This window comes from Rhinatrema bivittatum, chromosome 3 (genome assembly GCF_901001135.1).
Source record: "Rhinatrema bivittatum chromosome 3, aRhiBiv1.1, whole genome shotgun sequence".
Classification (NCBI taxonomy): domain Eukaryota; kingdom Metazoa; phylum Chordata; class Amphibia; order Gymnophiona; family Rhinatrematidae; genus Rhinatrema; species Rhinatrema bivittatum.
Window position 1 is genome coordinate 436,321,583 of NC_042617.1, and position 25,627 is coordinate 436,347,209.

Genomic DNA, 25,627 nt, shown 5'->3' on the forward strand with positions numbered 1-25,627 from the left:
TTGGGCAGGGTTAGTTGAAGGGTATATTACCTTAGTTAGGACGTGGGCTAGGGCTCCCTCAGAGTCACCAAGCCAGAGAAGGAAGTAGTTGTGACCCTCTCCTGGGGTTACAGGGGGAAAGAAAGAGTTGGGCAGAGATACCCACACAAGTGTCTCAGGAAGTCTGAGAAATGTTAAGAGATATCTAAAGAAGTTAACCTGGGAGTTTACAGAGTTAATTAAAGAAACTTAGAAAGGCCTTCAAGACCAGAATGAAACCTGTGCCTAACTGGAGTCTCTGAGCAGGGTTGGGGAGCTGCATTCCATCTACAGAAGAGGGAATGAATTGCCTTACAGCTATACTAAAAGTTGCGAGTAACAAATTGGATTTAAACTGTTATGAATGCTAAGGAACTTGGCCTAGTTCGAAGCTGAAGAGAGATTTACACATAGAACTGTGATATGATTATTTTCTGAACTCTTTGAAAAGGATTGAGAGTGATATTCTGGATTATTTTTTGGAAGTGTGATTTCTACAATTTTTCTGTACTGAATTAACAGTTTTTTAAATAAATTATTTTCTTGTTGGGGCACATCCTCTGTAGTAGAGATGTGCAGGGTTAAAAATTCAATTTCATTTTTGGGAGGTATTTTTCCCCATGAATTTTGGTTCCTGGATTGTTTCATTCATTTCATTTTTGAGAAAAACAACGAATAAAACAATAAAAAAAAAAAAAAAAGGCCCCCCCCCCCCCCCCCCCCAAAAAAAAAAACAACCCGAGGCCTCCAGGGGCCTCCTGCCAGCCCAGAAAAATTCCAGGGCCAGGATCCTCCCCAGCCCCCACTTACCCAGTCCAGTGAGGATCTGCTGGCATGGCCTAGGCCCAGGCTGAAGCCTTGGCTTTGCGTTGGCTAAGGGAGCCGTATGTCACTGCGACCTCTGCCTATGCAAGGCCGACGCCCTGGCTGGACCCAGGCCCAAAGCCTGAGGCTTGGTTTAAGCTGGAGACCAGACCCAGGCCTGCTACAGTGACTCAGCCTGGAGGCTGGGTTCCGACACAAGGGCCTCAGCCCGGACCCAGGCCTGATGCCGCAACCTTGACCTGGTCCTAAGACCTGGGCCTTTGCTTAGGCTGGAGTCCAGACCCAGGCCTGCTATTGTGACCCTGGGGCCTTGGCCAGGTCCCAGGCCTGACACTGCTACCCAACCCGGAGTTCAATTTCTGACACCTGAGTCTCGGCCCGGACCTAGGTCTGACGCCGTGACCTGGCTTTGGTGGCCAGGTCTTAATGCTGGGGCCTCATTTCAGACCAAGGCCTGATGCCGGGGTCTGGACAGTGGCCTTGGCCTAGGCCCAAGCCTGGAGCCCAGCCCTTGCAGCTGTTCCCAAGTTGTCTTCTTCTCTTTTCATGCTGTTCACTAGGTTTGCACTGGAATACTCTGCCTAGGCCAAGGTCCAGGCATCGGGACCCGGCCTTTAGGTGGGTTGCGACATCGGGCCTTGTGTCAAGAACGGTTGGGTTGTGGCGTGGCATCAGGCCTAGCTCGGGCAGAGGTCCCAGCATTGGCAGGCGGCCTCCGGGCCAGTTTGTGGCATCTGCCTAGGTCTGGGCTGCAGCCTAGGCCTCGGCCCAGCTGTTGAGATCTGGCATCTGGATCGTCACAGTGTCGAGCCTGGGTCCAAGCTATGGCCTAGGCCGAAGTCCAGGCATCGGGACCCAGCATCCAGGCCGGGTCGCAGCAGTATTCCTGGGTCTGAGCCAAGACCCTGGTGTTGAGACCCTGCCTCCTGCCAGGTTGTGGCATTGGACCTGGGTCTGGGCTCTGGCCTAGGCCAAGGCCCCAGCATCAGGACCCAGCCTCTGGGTCTGGTCGTGGTGTCAGGCCAGGGTTCGGGCTGAGGCCGGAGCATCAGATTGCGGCCTCCAGGCCAGATCGAGGTGTCAGGCCTGGGTCCAGGTTCCGGCCTAGGCTGAGGTCCAGGCGTCGGGACCCGGCTTCCAGGCCCAGATGCAGCATCAGGCCTGGGTCTGGGCCGAAGTCAAAGCTTCAGGACTTGGCCTCTTGACCGGGTCTCAGTGTTTAGATTTATTTAATCTATGTGGATGATGTGCAGATTTATTTTGCTTGCAATGCAAATGGTTACTTTCTGGAAGTTTTTTTTCAATTAAGTTTACAGCAGGTAAAACAATGGTTAGCACAGAATGGTTTGGTCCTGAACCTTACAAAAACTAAACTGCTATTGGATGAGTGCGCCAAAGTTAATCTTGAATATTCCACCAATTACTATTGACAATATAGTATTACTGTTGCGGTCCCAGGCCTGCGGCCCCCTTTACCGGTACCTGTAGATGTGCCGTCTCCCACCGTACAAACCACCGCCCGACGGTTATGCCAGATCTGGCATTCCACCCGGAAGAGACTCCAGCGTGCGGCGGTTATTATGAAGAAAGTGGCCGATTGTTTGTGACGGCCAGCCCCAGCGTTCCTTCCTGGAGAGAAGGTATGTCTGAGTACTAAATACCTTCGTCTACGGCTTCCTTCGATGAGGTTGGCTCCTAAGTACATTGGTCCCTTCGCAGTTAAGGACAGGATTGGGGCAGTCTCCTATCGCCTTCAACTTCCACGCACGCTCAGGATCCACAACGTCTTCAACGTTTCATTGTTAAAACCCTTGGTCCTCTCTCCGTATCACAAAAAGTCACCCACACCCGCCACACCTGAGGCACAGGAAGATGCCATCTATCAAGTTAAAGACGTGCTGGATGTACGGTATCATCGCAGGCGTTGGGAGTACCTTCTTTCCTGGGAGGGTTATGGTTCCGAAGAGAATTCCTGAGAGCCCGCCGTCAACATCCTGGACAAAAGCCTCCTCCATCAGTTCCATCTGGATCACCCAAGTAAACCCAAACTTCCTGGGAGGGGGCGTAGGAGAGGGGGTACTGTTGTGGTCCCGGGCCGTGCCCCGGTCCCTCCACCTACCTCGGGGGTGGCCCGGGCCGTTTCCAGCCTTCTTCGGGCCTGCAAGCCCTCCAGCGCGCCTCTCCCTCCTCGGGAGAGACGCCGACGCTCCGGCACGGCTGGCCCCGCCCCCTGACACGCGTGCAGGGAGGACCCCATTTAAAGGGGCCAGCGCGGGAAAACCTCACTCTGGCTGTAGATGACGTCAGACGCCCTCAGGGTATAAGTACCCTGCAGCTAGATCACTCCGGTGCCTTGCAACAAGGTTCCTGGTCTTCGGCCTGCTGTTGCTGCGTTCCTGGTGTTCTCTTTGTCCCGCTTCTGCCTTGCCCTCCTCGCTGGATTGATTCTTCTGGACCCTGACCCCTGGACTGGCTTTGGACCGCTCTCTGGATACCGACCCCTGGACTGGCTGCGGACCGCTCTTGGACTCAGACTCCTGGACTGACTTCTGGATTACCTACAACCTGCTGGAGGCGCCAGCCGTTTGGAACCCACGACCTGCAGGAGGCGCCTGCATCCGGACCATCTTCCACCTTCAGGGAGTCGCCTAAGTCCCAGCGGCCGTGTCCCTATGGGCCCCTCCTGGGGGGACTTCGGATTCCAGGGTGAATCTCCAAAAGTCCCAGCGGCTGGACTCCTAAGGGCTCCTCCCGGGGGAGTGCCGGTCTCCAGGGTGAAGATTCTTCTATCACCAGGATCCACGTCGTCCGTCCTCCCAGTGGGTATCAAGTCCTTGGACGCATAGGACTCCACCGTAGTCCAGTATCTCAGCTTGCTCCAAGTCTCCGAACCGCCTCCTGGTTGGAACATTTGCTGTGGACCTCCACAGCGCTCTATCCTCTGTCCCAACCGGCCCAAGGGTCCACGAACACAACAATTACCTATTCTAACTGAAATTAGGATTGTGGGAATCCTATTGGACTCTGTTAACTCTGTAATCTCATGTACGATGGGTAGCACAGTCAGCTTTTTACAAGCTGAAACTGTTGAAACCATTCAAATATATTTTACCAGTGGAAATGTTTAGAATTGCCCTTCAGGCCTTAGTTCTGGGACAGCTTGACTACTGCACCGCATTGTATGCAGGTCTTCCTGATAAGTTATTACATATTTTGTACCTAATTCAACATGCTGGTGAACCATACTTATGGGATTGCAGAGATGATCACATATAAACTGCATTAAAAGAGCGGTTGCCAGTAAAATTTAGATCAAGACTCTTACTTTTTTTTTTATTACACAAATGCTTTTTGTTTCTCCCCAGATTCGTGTTCTGTTTTTTGGAGATAATTTATAGTATGTTATATTACTTGTTGAAAATAATTTCCTAATATTTTTTACTATAATTTTTCTCTGATTTTTCTTTGAATCAAGGCATCTTGATGTATATTTTGGAAAATTTAAAAATAAAGAAAAAAAATTCAAGACTCTTACTTTAGTACATGTGGCAGACTCCATGGTCTGCCACTAGATGGCCTATGTCCTTTATCAAGAAATAACAGCTTAGTAAGATTTCCATTCCTTTTCAGCCCCTCTCAACCTGGAGGGCTGTGATTGGTTGTCTCAGGGATCTTACAGGCCTATACAGTAAAGCGCGGCCACGGTTACCCTGCTTCTAACCCGCTTTCTACTCACAATTTGGCCGCGTTAGTCCAACCCGCGATTCACCATCCCTTTTAACCCATCCTTACCGCTTCTTTATATCAACGGGTAACCCTTTCCGCCCGTGGCATGTATATGAGATGTAAACGATCGGATTAGCTATTCCCTCCCATAGAGTAACGTGCGCCCCGATTATCGCCTTTTTAACCTGCAGTTTTGCCGCGTGTTTAACCTGCTAATTTACCACCTACCCTTACCCCTGCATTAGTGTGGAGCGTCAGGTCAGAGAGACGAAATTTCACGGGCAAACAACCCCCTCATCCCCCGGGACAAGACCTTTAGAGGAGCCAGGATCGGGTAAACTTTCCCCCAGCCCCCGCTCACCTGCCCTGGCCGCGTCCATGGGTGCCGATCTCCGGAGCAGCCCCAGTCCTCTCTCCCCTCCTCCCGGGGGCAGCCGGCAGTGAGAGCGAGAGCAGCTTCAGCAGCCCGGGGCGGATCGGATGCTCCCCATGCGAGGCGCAGCTTCCAGCAGCCCTCGCCGGTGATGGTGAATGAGCACACGCCGTGACCTGAGTGCCCGGCTGGACGTCCGAGGTCATGGCGTGCGCTCATGCGCTCATTCACCATCGCCGGCGAGGGCTGCTGGAAGCTGCGCCTCGCATGGAGAGCGTCCGATCCGCCCCGGGCTGCTGAAGCCGCTCTCGCTGCTGGCTGCCCCCGGGAGGAGGGGAGAGAGGACTGGGGCTGCTCCAGAGACCGGCACCCATGGACGCGGCCAGGGCAGGTGAGCGGGGGCTGGGGGAAAGTTTGCCCGATCCTGAAGCGTGGCTTTCCCGGTGCGTTGGATTTTAGGTTGGGCAGACAAGAGTTTAGGCCGGCTGATACTTCTCTGATCCTTTTCTTTTGCTTTAAGTTGGGATACACTTCCTGGTACCTGTCATTTCAAATGTCATTTGAAATGACAGGTACCAGCGCACCCAGGATACTGTATAGGCACTGTATAGCGCTCTATACAGTAAAATGGATTGTGCTTCATGGACGCGCTTTGGATGCGGCTTGCATTTGCATGCTATTTAAATACTGTATCGAGCGGTATGTGATCCGAACTGTGCGCGCGGCAAATGAGCGGGCGCCCGGCACTGCCGCACTTTTTCTACCGCGTCCTTACTGTATTGGCCTGTTAGTGAGGTGAGGTCATTTTTAATTAGCCTTTGGAAAGAGACGAGCTCTTTTGTTTCCCCTTTTAAGCAGGGCCCTCTGCCCAATTTAAACATTTTTTAGAGGAGGCTCCCCTCAGTATTCTTTCTGTCTGAGAGGTCCTGCCTCATTTTTGGACAAGAGGTATATTTTTGTCAGATTCCTTTTGGATTTTCATTCTAGGGAAAACCTTGGCTTCCATGGAAAGGGATATCCCCATTTCCAGGACCAGTGGCTAAAGACTTGTGAGCTATACCTCTTCTCATTTCATTTTATTTCATTTAAAAAAAGTTATTAATCGCCTAACACTGTTAGGCCTAGGCGATATACAGATTTTACACACAATAAAAGCTAAACAAACAAAGTACAGAAACATACAAAATAGTTTCATAGGAACTAAATGACAAAATGATATTTAAATCATCAAAGCTTATTGTAAAAAAAAAAAAAAGTATCAGTGACACCATTACCCAGTGAGGGATTTTTGATGGCTAGAATTTATCCTGTTTTTGAGATTGGGATTGTTTAAACCTTGAATCCTTTTGAAGAAGGCAACCCTTCTTCAAAATTACACAAATCTTCTTCAAAATTACAAAAATCTTCAAATCTTGCTAGGTCTCCCATCCTCATCCATCAAACCACTTCAGATGCTACAGAACGCGGCAGCCAGAATCCTGACAAATTCCAGAAGAGACCACATCTCGCCAATTCTAACTAATCTTCACTGGCTGCCAATACACTACAGAATCCTACACAAGTCCATTGCCATCATCCACAAATCCATCCACTCACAGGCCCCTCTCAACCTCCAAATCCCCCTCAGAATGCACACATCATCCAGACCTATCAGAGACGCCTTCAAAGGCTCCCTGACTGTTCCCCCAACTAAAATTACACTCCATAAGGCACTCAGAGACCGGGCCTTTTCTACAGCGGGTCCCTCTCTTTGGAATACCTTACCACCGGATCTTAGACTTGAACCCTGCTTACCAACATTCAGGAAAAGACTTAAGACTTGGCTATTTAAGCAAGCCTTTCCTGAGTCAAATATCCATTGAGAGACCTTACTGCCCAATGTAAATATCCATAAAGAGACATCGCTGCACAATGTAAATATTTTTTACGCCGCTATCCTTGTCTCCTTCCTCCCCCTGTTCTACAACCCTGTTTTATTGTAACTTTTGCTTCCTCCGCACTTGTTAAAAGAACAAAGTTTTTTGCACCCCCTGTTATCTGTAAACCGGCATGATATGATCTTATCATGAATGCCGGTATAGAAAAACCTTAAATAAATAAACCCCCCAGACCTAAAAGACAAGGGCTGGAGGCCTGCGAGCCTTTTTCTACTCCCTTGAAGAGGCAAGCACCAGTGACAACATAACATCAGCCACAGAGAGATTTGGGGAAAATAAAAAGGCATTGCCATTTTTGTTTTATGGGAAGGATGTTTGATATAACCCTCCTCACTAGGAAACAGAGCTGGGACAACCAGTTTCTCGTTCGTCTTAGACTTTTCCTTCAGAGGATTCCCACAGACCCCTGAGATAAGGAAGAAAGACCAAGGTCATGGAGATCTTCCGCAGGATCTCCACCCAAAGTGACCAGGTCACAGGCTGGGTGATCGTGATTAACAACTGGACTCAGGTAGGTTTTTTCTAGGTCTAAGGGGAATCTCCACATTTAGGTTCTCTCTGGCCCCCTGGGGCAGTTTATGCACATAGAACAGCAGTGTAAACTTAACCCCAGGACCCTGAGAGAAAGGACACATACCCAAAGGAAGATTAACAACTGTAAACAAGACAACTGTAATATCAATTGTTTGGATAAATTGGACTTTGACTTAATTTTGAAGAATCAGTAAACCTTTTTATTTTGAACACCCAATACCTTGTCCTGCTTGTTTGTCCCAGGAAAAGCATTAAAGTTACTAAGAAAGAAGGAGCTAGAAACACACCAACATCTGGGTCATAAGCTTAAGCTTTCCCTCACAAAAAGGACACCTCCTTTGGGAAAAAGAGAGAAATGGGAGATGCGCTATCCAGAACAGCCCCAGAGAAAAAATTAGTTTGTGTGCCCTTGGGAAGCAGAACTCCCTGACAAAGGATACCCGAAACACTTTGATGTACTTTGATGTAAGGTGCCCTGACAGGGCACCATTTAAAAGAATAAGTAAATACATAAAGTTATTTTAGAATTGTAATGCTCTCTGAATCCACATGAATCCACATTAATGTGGATTAATGTGGATTCAAGGGTGGATTCAAGGGTCACACGGCTCGTGTTTCTGGGAACCTTTTTCAGGGGCCGCCGATTGCCAGTATTAGTCCCGTGGCAGCCACGGGACTAATACTGGCAATCGGCGGCCCCTGAAGAAGGTTCCCAGAAACACGAGCCGTGTCGGGCCAACGCCAGAATCTCATCCCCGCTGCACATCTGCATATCTCGCTACGATAAGTGTTCACCTATTCTACTGCCGTTCATTTATATTATGTACATTGACACAAGAAAAGTACCAATACCTTGACACAAGGAATCATTACTAAACCTTGACAAAGAGACCAATGATTATAACAGTCTGATACGGTGTAACATAGATTGTATCACCGCACAACATTGTTATTGGCGTTTAAGGGCAAACGTATCAAAAGCCCGCCATTATATATGAGGTCTCTTTGCCTACAAAATATCCTAGGCTAGAGCCATTTTCGGTGTAATATGATGGTATTTTGAAATAATCTGTAATTAGAGACCAAGCAGCGGTTAATTTCTTTTTGTCGTCATTGTTTAAAATTTGTTGGTTTCAATCCCTGCTGAATTTTATACTCCTAATGCATGTCTTGTTTGCCTTAACACACAAAATGATTTTATGAAAGGCATTTAAAAATGAAACTGCTATTCTTGCAAATTCACAAACTACAAAAAGGGTTTGATTAGCTTAATGTGGATTAAATCCAAGCTTGAACCAGTCAAGATTTGAATTGTTTAAGCTCAATTGAACCCTGGGAGAGGATATCTATGTTTAAGCCAAACCCATCCAAATTATACTAATGTCATATACTCCATTTGGGAGAATATGGATTTACTTATTCTTGCAGTGTTCTTATTTATATTCATATCTGCTGTAACTAGTGCTTTATCTAGTGGTACTGTAGTAGAAAATAATGAAATAGGGAGGGTAGGAAAAATAATCTTGTTTTATTTTTTACATTCTTATCTCATTAATTTATCTTCATGTTAAAGAAAAGAAACAGAAGAAAGGCAGCAGAATATATATAAGTTGTTCTGTATTTTATCAGGAAGTCATTCATTTACTGGTAGGTTATGCAATTTGTTTTCCCCTGTTTGCTTAATGATTCAGAGAGCATTTTCAAAACTTTGACCTTGTGAAAGATGGACTTTCAGAGTCAGAACTGGTGCAGGAGAAAGCAAAAGGTAATGCTGGAGTTTAATATGTATGCATGTATATAGATTAAATTGGCTTTTGGGTACAGTTTCTATAAAACTATTTAAATGAAAACTGAAACCAGTTCTGCATGCTGTTGGCAGATGGTTTTTTTCATTCCGTTTTGTTGTTGTTATACTTGGTGTGAGTGACTTCCAAGGTACTTGATGAAATTTCTTTGTAAATCCTTGTTTCTATCATGTTAATGCTAATTATTTATGGTTTGATTACAACCCTGTAATTATTCTAAGGAAGTTCTCTGAAGAGAAAAGCTAACGCATCTGAAAATGTCTTCTTTTGGCTCTAAAAGATAAATCAGTAACCAAGGCCCTGATGTAACAAGGTACAGTTAGTTGTGCGCACATTTTTGTGTGTATACTATTACTCCCGATTTTAACAAGGAGGTCAGCATGCTAAAAATATGCACTTAAATGTGAGTCAAACTGTGTACAAATTAGTGCTCCCCCATGCAAATCCCATATTTATCAAGGCATTAGTTATTACTCTCCAATGCAGAGAGGTGCATAGGTTTAACTCATGTTTTCTTAATGTTGGATATTTAAATCCTGGTTAAAGGTGAAGCAACGTTTGTGGGACTAGTGTTAGTCTATGGGGCTGAACCTGGAGCTTTGTGGTGCAGGGGTCCTGTACTTGGGATTTGTGTGCAGAGAACATGCTTTGTGCACAAATCGTGTTTTCTGTACATAAAACCAATCGGGCGGATTTTAAAAGCCCTGCTCGCGTAAATCCGCCTGGATTTACGCGAGCAGGGCCTTGCGCGCCGGCGCGCCTATTTTCCATAGGCCGCCGGCGTGCGCAGAGCCCCGGGACGCGCGTAGGTCCCGGGGTTTTTCGAAGGGGGGCGTGTCGGGGGCGGGACCGGATGACGCGGCGTTTCGGGGGCAGGACTGGTGGCGGGACCGGGGGCGTGGCGCCGGCCCGGGGGCATGGTCCAGGCCTCCGGACCAGCCCCCGGGTTGGAAGACGGCGCGCCAGCAGTCTGCTGGCGCGCGTAGATTTACATCTGCTTCTCGCAGGCGTAAATCTAGGGACAAAGGTAAGGGGGGGGTTTAGATAGGGCCGGGGGGGGTGGGTTAGGTAGAAGAAGGGAGGGGAAGGTGAGGGGAGGGCGAAAGAGTTCCCTCCGAGGCCGCTCCGATTTCGGAGCGGCCTCGGAGGGAACAGAGGCAGGCTGCGAGGCTCAGCGCGCGCAGGCTGCCCAAAATCGGCAGCCTTGCGCGAGCCGATCCAGGATTTTAGAGGATACGCGCGGCTATGCGCGTATCTTATAAAATCCAGCATACTTTTTTTAAAAATCTACCCCAATATTTATTTATTTATTTATTTATTTACAGTTCACCTTTCAGCACATGAATATGGAGCCTGTGCTTGTACTAAGAAATGTGAATATGGAACACAAACAGGATAGATTTAAAGAGTAGGAATTAGAGCAGAAGGGGTGGTCGGCTGTGAAGGCCCAGAAGCAAAATTCACAGGACAACTTTATTTGGTCTTACTGAGGAAGAGGCCATCTGCAAGTAAAGGATGAGCTCTAATATAAAAGTGTGCTGAAAGAAAATAAAAATAAAGGGTGTTCTCAGAGTATTTAAAATGAAAAAGACTCATACAGCAGAGTTGTGTTTGAAATCATTCACTATAATAGGAAGGAAGCAAACTAAATAAACAAGACAGATTTAATCAACTGATACATAAAAAAGGAAGATGTCAACAGAAAGAGAACTATTAGAGCAAAAATCTGACTACTAAAGATGCTGCAATGGGATTATACCGCCAACTGCTGGTGGCACACACTTTTTCTTCTTCTAGCTAGTGTATATTTAATTTCAATTTATATTTGTTTTCCACCTTTCAGGATAGGTCATCCACTTCAAAGTGAATTGCAAAGTGGTGAATTAGTTCAAAGGTTAGTGGAATTTTACATTATGAGGGGGTCATTAACTGGGTTCCATTTATGTCATCATTTCTCTGGGTAACGATTTAGTGAGTGCATTTGCAATCATTTCTTTTGATGGGCAAAATATATTCTTAACTTTTTCTTTATTGAAGTTTCAAAAATTACACTTCAAGAAATGTTTAGAAGATAATGAATTATATTGTTCACAAAATAAAAAGAAATATAACTCATAAAAAGTGTTGAATAGGAAACAAGGGCTGAAACATGTGAGGAGAGATTTTCACACTGATCTCTAGGAAGACTTTTAAATTTAAAGAAGTCCTGAAAGGTTTTAATGATGCACAATCAACAATAAACCTTTTCCTGTGGAAAGAAATCAGTAGAACTAGGGGGTTACAAAATGAAACTCCAGGGAGGACAACTGTTGCGATCCCGGGTCGGCCCCGGGATCGCCGCTTACCTGACCGCAGCTCCGGCGTTAGCCCGTGTCCCCCAGGCCTCCGGGGACCCCTGCTGCCGCAGCCCCGACGTCGGGCAGCCTCTCCCGGGCCTGCAGGGCCCTCTGCTGCCTCGTGTCCGCCTCGCCGGAGCAGCCGGCATCCTTCGGCGTCTGGCCCCGCCCCTAGACGCGCGCGTCTCTGCCTATAATTTAAAGGGGCCAGCGCGGGAAATTCGAATGAGAGCCTCCGGTGACGTCAGACGCTGCAGGGCTACTTAAGCCCTGCAGTTGCTTCTCTCCAGTGCCTTGCAACGAGGTTCCCAGGTTCTCCTGTCTCAAGTTGCAGCATCCTGAGTTCTCCTGCTCCGCCTGGTTCCTGATCCCGGTTCGGCTGACGGTATTTCTTGGCTCTTGACCTTGGACTGGCTTACGACGACTCTCTGGCTTCTGACCCCGGACCGGCTTACGTTGACTCTTCGGCTCCTGACCTCGGACTGGCTTACGGCGACCCATTGGTTCCTGACTCTGGACTGGCGAGCAACGACCCTCCGGCAATCAACCTTGGAATTCATCTGACTCGGCTCCCGCGGGCCCTCCTAAGTCCCAGTGGCCGGGTTCCTACAGGCTCCTCCTGGGGGGACTCCGGCTTCCAGGGTGAATCTCCTAAGTCCCAGCGGCCGAACTCCTATGAGCTCCTCTCGGGGGAGGATCGGCTTCCAGGGCGAAGATCTTCCCACCATTGGACCAGCTCCGTCGTCTCCACTCTCCTCGCCAAAGCCCTTGGTCGCATAGGGCTTCCAGAGTTCATCCTTCGGCCAGTTCCGAGCCCATCTTTGCCGCCTCCCGGTCGGGGCCACTGCTGCCACCACCTACAGCAACTTCTCCTCTGGTTCCGACCGGCCCAAGGGTCCACGAATCCTACACAACTCAGAACCAACAGCAGGAAATATTTCTTCACGGAGAGGGTGGTGGATGCCTGGAATGCCCTTCCAGAGGAGGTGGTGAAGACAAAATCAGTGAAAGATTTCAAAGAGGCATGGGATAAACACTGTGGATCCCTAAAGGCTAGAGGATGGAAATGAAGAAAAGAGTGCACCCTTACCTAATAAGCCTTAATACTGTTAATACAACTCCATCATTGCTCTCTGCTTCAATGGCAGTGGGAAAAGAGGAAAAGGGGAATTAGATTCAGGCAGCAACCAACAAGGACATTGAATTTTACGATCTGGGAAAACAAATAAGCATGGGGTAACTTGCTGATGTGGCTGTTACTACCCTTAATTAATAAGCTTGATACTTTTGATGCAACTCCAATATTGCTCTCTGCTTCAATGGCAAGAGGTAAGGGGGAGTTGGACTCAAACAGCAACCAACAAGGGCCCTGACTTTGATGGTCTGGGAAACTGATAACTATGGGGGTGACTTGTATGGCATGGCAGACACTACCATAAGCTTGCTGGACAGACTGGATGGACCTTTTGGTCCTTTTCTGCCATCATTTCTATGAATCTATGTTTCTAGGAGGGAACCTAAAAACATAATCAAATACACATACAAATGGACATAAAGCATATAAAATAAACAGACTTTTAGAAATACTCTGGACACTCAAAATGTTTGATAAACACTGTGTCAAATCTGATAGGAAGTAAAAAAATAAGAGTAAAGATTTCACCAATAAGTATTTGAAAGACATATTCAGGATATTAAAAACTATCAGATACCACAAAATATTTTATAAACAAGAATCCTCCAGTTGACAGTCTCTTTAAACACAGGGATAAAGGAATGATTAGGAAACCAAAATGATAAATTTATGAAGGGGTTTCCTGGCATTGGGCTGCTAATGTATTGTTCAATATTGAGGGTAAGAATGAGAGGCATGTAGCAAAAGATGCCCCAAGTTCAGTGTGCATAAAGCGGGGTCTATTATGTGCTGTGGGGTGTCGGGCACATCCTCTGTGACGAAGGACCTGAGAGCGCATCAGCGTGTCCATTCTTATTGCCTGGGTGGTAACGCAGTATGAAATTGAATTGGGTAAAGAAGAGGGACCAACGGGCCTGGCAATGGTTTAGACGCTGAGCATGATGGAGATACTCGAGGTTTTTATGATCCGTGTATATGGTGATCTGGTGTTGAGCTCCCTCAAGCCAAGGTTGCCATTCTTCAAAGGCCAACTTGATGGCTAGCAGTTCTTTGTCCTCATTGGCGTAATTGCGTTCCGCTGGTGAGAAGCGCTGAGAAAAAAAAGAAAAAGGATGCAGTGTGTGAGTAGTTGAGTATTGACTCAGTACGGCTCCTACTCCAACATCGGAGGCGTCGACCTCGACAACAAATGGCTGTGTAGGGTCCGGATGATGGAGACAAGGTTCCTTAAGGAAGGCAGCCTTGAGGTTCTGAAAGGCGGTAATGGCTTCGGCGGACCACTGAGAGGGATTGGCCCCCTTGCGAGTCATGGCTGTGAGTGGTGCAGTCAGGGTTGAATAGTAGTGAATAAAGGAGCAATAGTAATTGGTGAAGCCAAGGAATCTCTGAAGCGCCTTGAGGCCCGTAGGCTGAGGCCAATCACGGATGCTCTTTAATTTCTGAGGATCCATTCAAAACCCCAGGCTGGACACCACATAGCCAAGAAAAGGCACGGTCTCCTGCTCGAAGGAGCACTTCTCAAGCTTGGCAAAAAGTTGGTTATCTCGCAGGCGTTGGAGAATCCGAGAGACATCCTAGTGATGGCTTTGAAGGTCTTGCGAGAAGACAAGGATGTCATCGAGGTATACAACTACGCAGTGGTAAAGCATATCTCTGAAGACCTCGTTCATCAGGTTTTGAAATACTGCGGGCACGTTGCACAGCCCGAAGGGCATTACCAGGTACTCAAAATGGCTGTCTCGAGTGTTAAAGGCAATCTTCCACTCGTTGCCCTTGCGGATCTGCACCAAATTGTAAGCTCTGTGGAGGTCCAATTTTGAGAAGATCTTAGCTTCTTGAAGCCTGTCAAAAAGCTCTGAGATAAGAGGCAGTGGGTATCGATCCTTGAGAGTGATTTCATTTAACCCTCAGTAATTGATGCAGGGACGGAGAGAGCATAGCAAAAGAGTACTTGGTGTGATGACGTAGGCCAACCCGCAGAGCGGGGAAGTCAGAGTCAGGTCTCCAGCAAATGACGTAGGGCAGTCCGAGGAGCAGGAGGCACCGGTAGTGCGCGGTAGCAGAGTCAAGGGTACAGCCCCGAGGAGCGGGGAAGCAGTGATAGTCCCAAGGATAAACGTAGATACTACCCCGAGGAGCAGGGAGCACAGACAGTCACAGGAAAGAGGGTAGGCACTTCCCCGAGGAGCGGAGAAGCACAGAGGTAGAACTCCCAAGTGGTAAAGGTGTTCCCAGAGTTGGCCCCAAGGAGTGGGGAGCAGCAGGATAGGACTTATTGGAAAGTGCAGGGCTAGTCCAAGGAGCGGGGGAAGCCAGCAGACCGGGTCCCCGTAGAGTGTGCTCACTGGCCCCCGAAGAGCGGGTACCAGGCAGGGTCCAGAGACCAGGAAGTCCGATAGCGTCACACCAGGAATGATAGAGACAGGAGCTCATAGAGAAGTAGTGGAATTCGTTGCCAAGTCGGCTAGCTGAGGAAGAAGGTGGAGCTTTAGTACTCTGATGAGATGCCGTCATCAATCCGGGACACCCCCGAGGTTCCCACCGAAGGGCCTTTAAAAGAGGGTCTGGTGGTGCGTACGCGTGCCTAGTAAGGCCCAGAGTCAGCGTGGAGGATGGCGGCATCTAGACCGCCACGAGGAGCCAGAGGGAACGCGGCAGCAGAGACTAGCCTGCGCCACGAGCAGGTCCGAGCAGGAAGCAAGACGGTGCAAGATGTGAGTAGACGCGGTCGCAGTCGCCTGCGACCAACGGTCATAACAAAGCCAGTATAATGTGATACAACATTATTTATTTGTTTGGATATTTTATATACCATCATTCCATGTAAAGATCACAATGGTTTACATTACACAAAAATGTATCTGAAGCGGCAATACACAGATCAAGAGCAATAAGAAGAAACAGGCTGGCAAACAGACAAAAACGTGTTTAGCAGCCATGTAACCAGTCAGTATACATTTACATGCCATCTGACATGCTAAAAATATAAACTTTTTCATTACCCTGTCGACCCCTTGAATACTAGGCAGATTCCCTAATAAAACATTCACCTCTTCGAGGAAGCAGGACACCAGTGCATTTCTGCAACTCAGATAGGACCATCTCCCAGAAGTGGATGATGACTGAGCAAGCCAGTAATTTAGGAAGCATGGTGCCTTGATCCGTCTTACACTTACTGCAAGTAGGTGATTCCATCAATTTCATTTGATGTCTTTTCACCTCATCTAGAAAGTTGTGATGCAATAATTTAAACATAATTTCTCTCATTGCGATATCCGTATTGGCTTTATGCAGGGTCTCAAAATAGCATTACATTTTAAGGTACCAGAGGACACACAATGAAGTTACTAGGTAATGGGGCAGATTTTAAAAGCCCTGCACGCCAGCGCGCCTATGTTGCATAGGCTTCCGGCGCGCGCAAAGCTCCGGGACGTGTGTAAGTCCCCGGGGCTTTGCTTGGGGGGCGTGTCGGGGGCGGCACGGCATTCAGGGACATTCCGGGGCAGGGCCGTGGGCATGGTGCTGGCCCGGGGGCATTCCGGGAGCGTGGCTGAGGCCTCCGAATCAGTCCCCGGGCTGGGGAATGGTGTGCCGGCAGCTGGCCGGCACACGCAAGTTACACCTGCCTCAGGCAGGCGTAACTTTCTGAACAAAGGTAGGGGGGGGATTTAGTTAGGGCTGGGGGTGGGTTAGGTAGGGGAAGGGAGGGGAAGGTGGGGGGGCCAGAAAAAAGTTCCCTCCGAGGCCGCTCTGATTTTGGAGCAGCCTCGGAGGGAACAGAGGCAGGCTGCTCGGCTCGGCGCGCAGGTTGCACAATTGCCACCCCCTGCGCGTGCCGACCCTGGATTTTATAACATGCGTGCGGCAGCGCGCGCATGTTAAAATCGGGCGTAGATTTGTTTGCGCCAGGTTGTGAGAACAAATCTATGCCCACACATAACTTTAAAAAACTACCCCAATATATTTAAAACTAATAAGAGAAAATATTTTTTTACTCAATGCATAATTAAGCTCTGGAGTTCATTGCCAGAGGATGTGGTAAAAGCTATTAGTATAGCTACGTTTAAAAAAAGGTTTGAACAAGTTCCTGGAGGAAAAGTCCATTAACCATAATTAAGGTAGAGTTACAGAAATCTACTGCTTATTCTTGGGATAAACAGCTGGAATCTATCTACCCCTTGGGATCCTGCCAGATACTTGTGACCTGTATTGGCCACTGTTGGAAACAGGATACTGACTTGATGGACCTTTGGTCTGACTCAGTATGGCATTTCTTATGTTCTTATGTAAGCAAATTATTTAGCAGAGAAACAAAGTAGCAAACATGACAATTATAAAATTGTAGCTTACAGTCATTTTTACTGTGCTAAAATTTTGATATTTTTAGTAACCAGAATCAAGAAAAGAAAAAAGTCACCCCCACTAATAAGTCATAAGGAGGCAGTTAAAGGAGAAATAATAATTCAAAAAGCTAAATACTAAATCAAGTGATGAAAATTAAAAGCAAAAATTCAAAAAGAACAAATAAGCAAAAAATCAAGTAATCAAATACTAAAGAAGGTATCATACCATGAACACCACAGAGCATATCTGCTTCTAGTTTCTAATTGTCATCATTTTACCCTTCCAAAATGGTTTTGGAAGTTTTGAAATTTCACAGACTGTTATATAATTTTTGACATTAAAATATATAGTTAACAGAAAAATTGTGGAGAATGGGAGGCCTGGGCCAGAGAGGGCAGTACAATTTGTAGCTACCTAGATTGGCAATAAACCTAATGTCAATCCTGTCTGGTTGACATGTTCAGACAAATATTCAAATCACCACGGAGAGACAGAAGAATTAAATCAGTCCCAAAGCATCCAAATTCTTAAATATGCAAGTGTTTTTATTTTTCATGTCGGCAACTCCATTGCTCAAAAATGCAGAATTAACTTAACACCGGGTCCCCCGACACGGACCCGTGTTTCGCCAAACGCGGCATTCTTAATGGCATTCAAACTAGAATTAAAAGAAAAAACTATTATTAAAGTATTTTACACAGAGACTGATGACAAAGGTGGATCCTATATTGTCAAGACAATAGATACAGTATCACATTGATAAAGACTTTCAAAATCTTTTATAAATTACCCATAGGAAAAGCAAATAGTGCTTCTTTAAATCAAAAGATTTTTAACTTAAAATATGGTTCATCAAATCAATTAAAGGCACCAAACGGACACGAAGGTCAAAACTTAAAAACTATGAATGACTATCCTAAAAATGATAGCGAGTTATAGAACGTATGATATACATTTATAAATTATAAAAATTCAAACTTCATGCAATAAGTCAAGTTTTGTCTAATTTTAATCTTATACAATTGTATGGTCCGGATATGTATAAGAAATCTAACCGCATATCAAGAGCAAAAGCAGCTTACCTTTAAATTTAGAGTTTTAGACGGAGTTTTCGGCAAGGAGAGCCCAGAACGCCGACGTTACTCGATATTTAAAGTGTCAGGATTGGCGCTAAAAACACTAACCAATCAAAAATGGTTACCAAGGTAACGCCCAGCCATTCAGAATCCAGCACGTCCAGGGGAACGGCAGCAATCTGTCAAAGAAAGTATTGCCACTCGATTTCATTATTGAGACCCGCAGGGGTGAGACTATTTAATTTAAAAATCCATTTTTGTTCCCTGCGTGCTAGTATATCAGAAAAACAACCTCCTCGTGATGGTGGCAAAACTACATCGAGAACATAAAATTTGATATCAGATTCAGTGTGTCCCATAGACGTCCAATGTGTGACTAAAGGAGCTGTTTCTCTACTGTTTTTTATATTCGAACGATGTTCAATGATGCGAGTTCGAATTGGACGAGATGTCTTGCCCACATATAATTTTGCACACGGGCATATAATTATGTAGATCACACCTTTAGTTTGACATGTTGAAGTAAAATTTAAATTATGTCTAGCGTGTGATCCAGGATGTTCAAAAACAGTTAAATTGGACGTCAAAGGACACACTGAGCAGTGTCCGCATGGACCATGACCTAAATTTTGAGTTGTTTGGGTTGCAATAGGCTCCGACAATTGAGAATGTACCAAAACATCCTTAAGATTGCGACCCCGACGAAATGAGAATCTAATCGGAACGTCAAAAATCTTGTGAATTGACAACATGGGCCAGTATTGTTTAATAATGTTGGTAACACAATATATGTGTTACCAACATTATTAGAATGTTGGTAACACATGGAGAACACAGTTAAAGCAATCATTAGATGATCTAGTTTGCGGTAGAAATAAATATTCACGATTAGCATACAAAGCTCTTTTAAAAGCTCTATGTAGAATTCGACGTGGGTACCCACGTTCCTGAAACCTTGCTATCATCTGCTTAGCTTCAGTAATGAACTCATCACGGGTAGAGCAGATCCGTCTTAACCTCAGGAATTGACCTATTGGAATGTTTGATCTTAAAGGGGTGGGGTGATGGCTATCAAATCTTAACAATGTGTTCCTGTCTGTAGTTTTTCGAAAAATAGACGTACTGAAACTATCATTATCAACTGAAACAGTGACATCTAAAAAAGCGATAGATTTGGAGTCAATCATAAAGTTAAATTGCAAGTGTTTGTTGCATGAATTTAACCAATCATAAAACATATAAAATTGAATGTCAGAGCCCATCCATACTAAGAAGACATCATCTATGTACCTTAACCATGTGAGTATAAAGGGAGCCCATGCTGATGTGTAGATGAAATCCTCCTCAAATTTACATTACATTACTGAAGCTAAGCAGATGATAGCAAGGTTTCAGGAACGTGGGTACCCACGTCGAATTCTACATAGAGCTTTTAAAAGAGCTTTGTATGCTAATCGTGAATATTTATTTCTACCGCAAACTAGATCATCTAATGATTGCTTTAACTGTGTTCTCCATGTGTTACCAACATTCTAATAATGTTGGTAACACATATATTGTGTTACCAACATTATTAAACAATACTGGCCCATGTTGTCAATTCACAAGATTTTTGACGTTCCGATTAGATTCTCATTTCGTCGGGGTCGCAATCTTAAGGATGTTTTGGTACATTCTCAATTGTCGGAGCCTATTGCAACCCAAACAACTCAAAATTTAGGTCATGGTCCATGCGGACACTGCTCAGTGTGTCCTTTGACGTCCAATTTAACTGTTTTTGAACATCCTGGATCACACGCTAGACATAATTTAAATTTTACTTCAACATGTCAAACTAAAGGTGTGATCTACATAATTATATGCCCGTGTGCAAAATTATATGTGGGCAAGACATCTCGTCCAATTTGAACTCGCATCATTGAACATCGTTCGAATATAAAAAACAGTAGAGAAACAGCTCCTTTAGTCACACATTGGACGTCTATGGGACACACTGAATCTGATATCAAATTTTATGTTCTCGATGTAGTTTTGCCACCATCACGAGGAGGTTGTTTTTCTGATATACTAGCACGCAGGGAACAAAAATGGATTTTTAAATTAAATAGTCTCACCCCTGCGGGTCTCAATAATGAAATCGAGTGGCAATACTTTCTTTGACAGATTGCTGCCGTTCCCCTGGACGTGCTGGATTCTGAATGGCTGGGCGTTACCTTGGTAACCATTTTTGATTGGTTAGTGTTTTTGGCGCCAATCCTGACACTTTAAATATCGAGTAACGTCAGCGTTCTGGGCTCTCCTTGCCGAAAACGCCGTCTAAAACTCTAAAGGTAAGCTGCTTTTGCTCTTGATATGCGGTTAGATTTCTTATACATATCCGGACCATACAATTGTATAAGATTAAAATTAGACAAAACTTGACTTATTGCATGAAGTTTGAATTTTTATAATTTATAAATGTATATCATACGTTCTATAACTCGCTATCATTTTTAGGATAGTCATTCATAGTTTTTAAGTTTTGACCTTCGTGTCCGTTTGGTGCCTTTAATTGATTTGATGAACCATATTTTAAGTTAAAAATCTTTTGATTTAAAGAAGCACTATTTGCTTTTCCTATGGGTAATTTATAAAAGATTTTGAAAGTCTTTATCAATGTGATACTGTATCTATTGTCTTGACAATATAGGATCCACCTTTGTCATCAGTCTCTGTGTAAAATACTTTAATAATAGTTTTTTCTTTTAATTCTAGTTTGAATGCCATTAAGAATTCACTGTTCCCCTCCGACGCAGCCGCGTTTGGCGAAACACGGGTCCGTGTCGGGGGACCCGGTGTTAAGTTAATTCTGCATTTTTGAGCAATGGAGTTGCCGACATGAAAAATAAAAACACTTGCATATTTAAGAATTTGGATGCTTTGGGACTGATTTAATTCTTCTGTCTCTCCGTGGTGATTTACATATTGATTGTGGAGAGCAGCTTTCGCTCCTTTTGATGTTTACAGACAAATATTCAGCAATATCAGACCATATTGTCTTCATTGTGAGAGCACTTGAAGTCAGCAGAGCAAGGGTTAACATATCCAGCCTACGTGAAATGAAACTATGCAGCAAAACTCGGATACTTACAATTTAAAATAGCTTCTTTTAAAAAAAATATTGATTAGAGAAAGGGGTATGCTGCGCAACATTTTTATTCATCAACATCATGTATTAATTTCACACTTTTCTAATTAGAAGAGTTCACAGCATGTTTTATAAGTTAGAGTCTACATTAACCTACATACAGTAAGGCACAGTAGATAATAACCACATTCAAAGTACAAATATTTAGGACATACTGTATCATTGGGTAATGCCTGACATAAGATAATATTTGTCTGGATAGCTTTTGAATTACCTGGACAAACCCCAAGGTTTTACATTTCCGGCCCCTCTGACCGGATACATTTTATCCGGGTAAGTCATTGCCTGGATAAAATTTATACAGATAAGTTGGAGGCATTCTTCTGGGGCTGTTCTGGGATGGCGTTAAGGGAGCTGAATAACTTACCCGGATAACTTTGATATCCAGAGTTCAGCTAAGTCTAGCTGTGCCTCAGAGCAGGTTTAAAGTTATCTGGATAGCTGTAAAACTATCTAGCTATATTCAGTATATAGCGCTAGGTAAGTTAAAAAAAAATCTTTTGGATTAGAAGCAGCCCAATTTCCCCCCTGCCCTCCCCCAAGTTAAAAAAAATATGTTGGGCCAATAACAGCTTATCGCCCCCTTGCCCTGCATAAAATTTAGGGTCAAACGCCCCCAGCAAACCCTGCCAAACTTTGTGTAACCCCAGCAGGAGGAGGTGAAGCTGCAACCTCCTGCCATATGACAAATTTATGCCTTGGAGAGTCGTCAGCCGCCTCCCCCCTTCCCCAGGCATCCCCCCTTGCTTTGAAAAATAACAGGCAGGCACCCTTCCTCCCACCAGTGGGCAACATTGCACAATGGCAACACCCTCTTTCACCCACTCAGTGTCAAACCACTGCAGCAACACCCCGCCCTCCTCTCCCATCCCCCCCCCCCAAACCAGGCTCACCCGAGTACAGGTGAAATGCTAGCCAGGAGGACAGACGCTGTGACCTCCCATCTAAACATCTCTCGTTGCTCTGCTTAATAGCGATGTTATCGGCACTCCTGGTAGAGCAATGCTAGACACTAGACAGATATCCCTCCCTGTATCTTGTGAGTATAATAGTACCAAGCTTTTCTGTAGCGCAAAGAATAGGGAAATCGGACTTTCTGAGGACTCCTAGGGAAGGGGGTACTTGGAGAGGAAATGATTACAAATGGCTGTGAATGGAGGGGTAGCAGCAATCCTTTTTCCCATTTCCAGGACAGTCTGCAGAGGTTGATCCAGTTCTGGTTTTACTCCATGACATGCACGGGCGTGTATTTCTGAATTCCCTAAGAACAGCAGAACAAGTCCATGTATGTACCTGGGGAGGGTAAAGCCAAGATTGGATCAACCTCTTATTAAAAAAATGGAGCCAGTTCACAATTCAAACTGCCGCTTCTTGCTGTGCTCATTACCAGGCCCTCTCAGAGGTCTAGAGAGGCCTGGTCCACTTCCAGCTTTTGTGGCCCTTAGCCATAATAAAAATAAAAAATGAAAACAGAAGAAAACAAAATAAGATACAAAAAAAAAATGCTTTTAAGGCCCAATGTGCACTTGAGACAAGCTAAATAGTCCTCCTGCCCTCTCCCCCCCCTTGACCGGCCCTGCTCACTGCAGACATCCTCTGCATTTTTTCTTGTGGGCAGAACTAGCTACAACACAGACTCTTTCATTGAGACTGCAGGGTGCAGAGGGGGAAAAGATTAGCAGGGTTTGATGCAACCTACGTTTTGGTAGCAGTCTTTTGTCCAGTTCTGAATTTTGAACTTCCATTCCCATACATTGTGAATTGTGTTATCCTGCTTCTTCCATTAGCAGTTAGCACTACAAGTCCCACAGTGCATCAGAGGAGGATATCCATAAACCTGAACTAACCAACAGCCTCTCTCTCAAAATAGAGATGCATGAAATCCCTGGATTTGGCAAGTACACATTCCTGCTTGTGAACTGTGGAAAGGTTTTAGAGGCACAGAATGAACTGTGGGAATCATCAAGTGAGGAAGATCCCGGGGGCAGGCGCCATATACTGACTGGAGGTCGTATCACTTTGGACATGTGCCCAGTAAATGCTCCATTAATATCCTAATATTTCAGAAATATAAATGCAGCCACCTCCGAGATGGAATAGTCCTACTTTATACTGCCTGTGTAACCCTTGATTACCATTATATCTGTACTGTCCAGCCACCCAAGGCTTAGTGTTCTTGATCCAACCCAATTTACTGTGTGTCTGAGCACGGTCTAGTTCTAGGCCATGTGGTGTGATAGTGTGTGTGACGCTGATGGTATTTGGTAGATCTGAAAAGTACTTAAAAAGGAATCTGTTTCTGTTACTAATGCAAAGCCCGGGCTAGGGTTCCTTTTGATGACCCCCAAGGGACACACCTTTTCAGCCTTACATACATCTGAGTCTCCATGATTTCCTGACATGAGGTATGTGTGTGTGTGTACGGAGGAGGGGGGGGGGTAAGTTATCTTCCAAGACCCTTAGCGTTGTCTTAAGTTAATTAAATCAATTCATTAGGTTTCTCAACACTGTAGCAATTTGATCTCTGTGCTTCCTAAACTACTACAAAAATCACTCCTCCTACTTCAGAACATAATGAAATGCCACACTAACTCTGTAGAAGGGAGGGAGGGGTCACCAGTTAATATGCAGCAATCTCCAATGAGAGGGCTGTGGCAAGATGATAACATTTCTTTACAAGATTAGTTCTAGCCACTCTGCCAAAATCCCCTGTAGACATCCCACTAAGGATCAATGACAAGCAGAATGGCCCAGGGGGTTGCTGGCTGGAAGTAGACCTGTTTACACAAGGGCCAGAATACTCTTGCATTTTGCATAACAACAATTCTATGCTCTGGAATTTACACTTTCTCTATATAACATTGCTAAGTAAATATAAATGATCTTAGAAATGTAAGTTAAGGGTCTGCGCTAATCTTGTGTCATCCAAATTTGCATATATGAGAAAATGCATATCCAGCGTAGCTCTCTGCTTCAGCGGCAGGGGAAATGAAGAAAAGATGATTTATATTCGGACAGCAACCAACAAGGACTGAATTATATAGTCTGGGTAAACAAATAAGCATGGGTGTAGCTTGCTTGTTACGGCAGTTACTACCCCGAATCAATTAAGCCTGATACTTCACTTGAAATACATATGCAGCGTACTTCACTGCTTCAACGGCAGGGGGGATGAAGAAAAGTGGATTTATATTCAGACAACCAACAAGGACTGAATTGCACAGGCTGGGTAAACAAACAAGTGTGGAAGTAGCTTGCTTATTGCGGCAGTTACTACCTCTAATCCAATAAGCTAGATACTTCACTTAGATGCAGCACTGCTCTCTACATTAAGGCAGGGGTGGAAGGGAAATAGAAACAAAAGGTTACTAAGGGCCAAGAGTAATAGAAAAGTATGAGAAAAAAACAAGTGTGAAAGCTTGCTGGGCAGAATGGATGGGCTGTTTGGTCGTCTTCTGCCGTCATTTCTGTGTTTCTATGTTAAAAGACTACCACTTTCTCCCTTCATTCCTTTCTCTTGTCTATCTCTTGCACCATTTTTTTCATTTTCTTCTCTCCCATCAGATGACAGGCAATATAAATCTACAGCAGTGCTATTCATTCTTCCGCAGTTTTTCTTACAAATTTTGTTTCTCCGCTTCCAGTTTAAGCTTCCGAGGCCTCAATTTATCGTAGTTTCCCATCGTAGTCTCCCTTTTTGAAGTTAAATGCTGCTGCATTAGTATTCACCCTTTAGTAACTTGTCAAATTTAATTGCATTGTGATTACTATTGCCATGCGGATCCACAACCTTTACTCCTTGCACCAGATCCTGCGTTCCACGGAGAATTAGATCTCAAGTAATTTTCTGCCTTCTTGGTTCCATGACCTAGGATCAGAAACCCTAATTATAATTTGATGATAATCAAACTGTTTTATATACAAATATATAATAATTATTTGAGACTTTTGAATATTGAAATAAATGAATTATACCAGGCCAAATTTACTAAAAGTTCCATGTTGTGTTTTTGGTAAAAATCTTTAGGACCCCACTCAAATCTTCTATCTGGCAATATTTGCTGAATGGAGGAACTTTACATATTAAAATACCACTACTTGTTTGATGCACAATCAAATAAAGGGTTCAAACAGAACCTTTCATAATAAAAATAAGTCTATAGTGCACAATATACTATGAATTTTTCCATGAAAACCTAATTCATTGATGACAATGGTGAGTTTGTTTCATGGAAGTTAAAATTGAGGAAACAAATCTGCAGATTATTTTTAAGTAATGTAATGTATTTAATGAAATTGGACGAGTAGTACAAATTGTACTTAAACTCTCT

General features: G+C 44.9%; 1 protein-coding gene across 5 annotated transcripts in view; it reads left to right on the top strand.

The window, feature by feature from the left end:
• The first annotated feature begins 9,090 nt into the window (after positions 1 to 9,090).
• The window catches only part of ALLC (allantoicase), a 124,299-nt gene continuing 107,762 nt past the window's right edge, over positions 9,091 to 25,627 (top strand). For 4 of the 5 annotated variants that reach the window (XR_003855684.1, XR_003855685.1, XM_029595805.1 and 1 more), the window contains exons 1-2: positions 9,099 to 9,178; positions 11,062 to 11,112. The gene's annotated coding sequence lies outside the window, so the exon portion shown is untranslated. Of the gene's footprint in view, positions 9,179 to 11,061; positions 11,113 to 25,627 lie in introns of all 5 variants that reach the window. The other variant, XM_029595806.1, reaches the window with a different exon arrangement.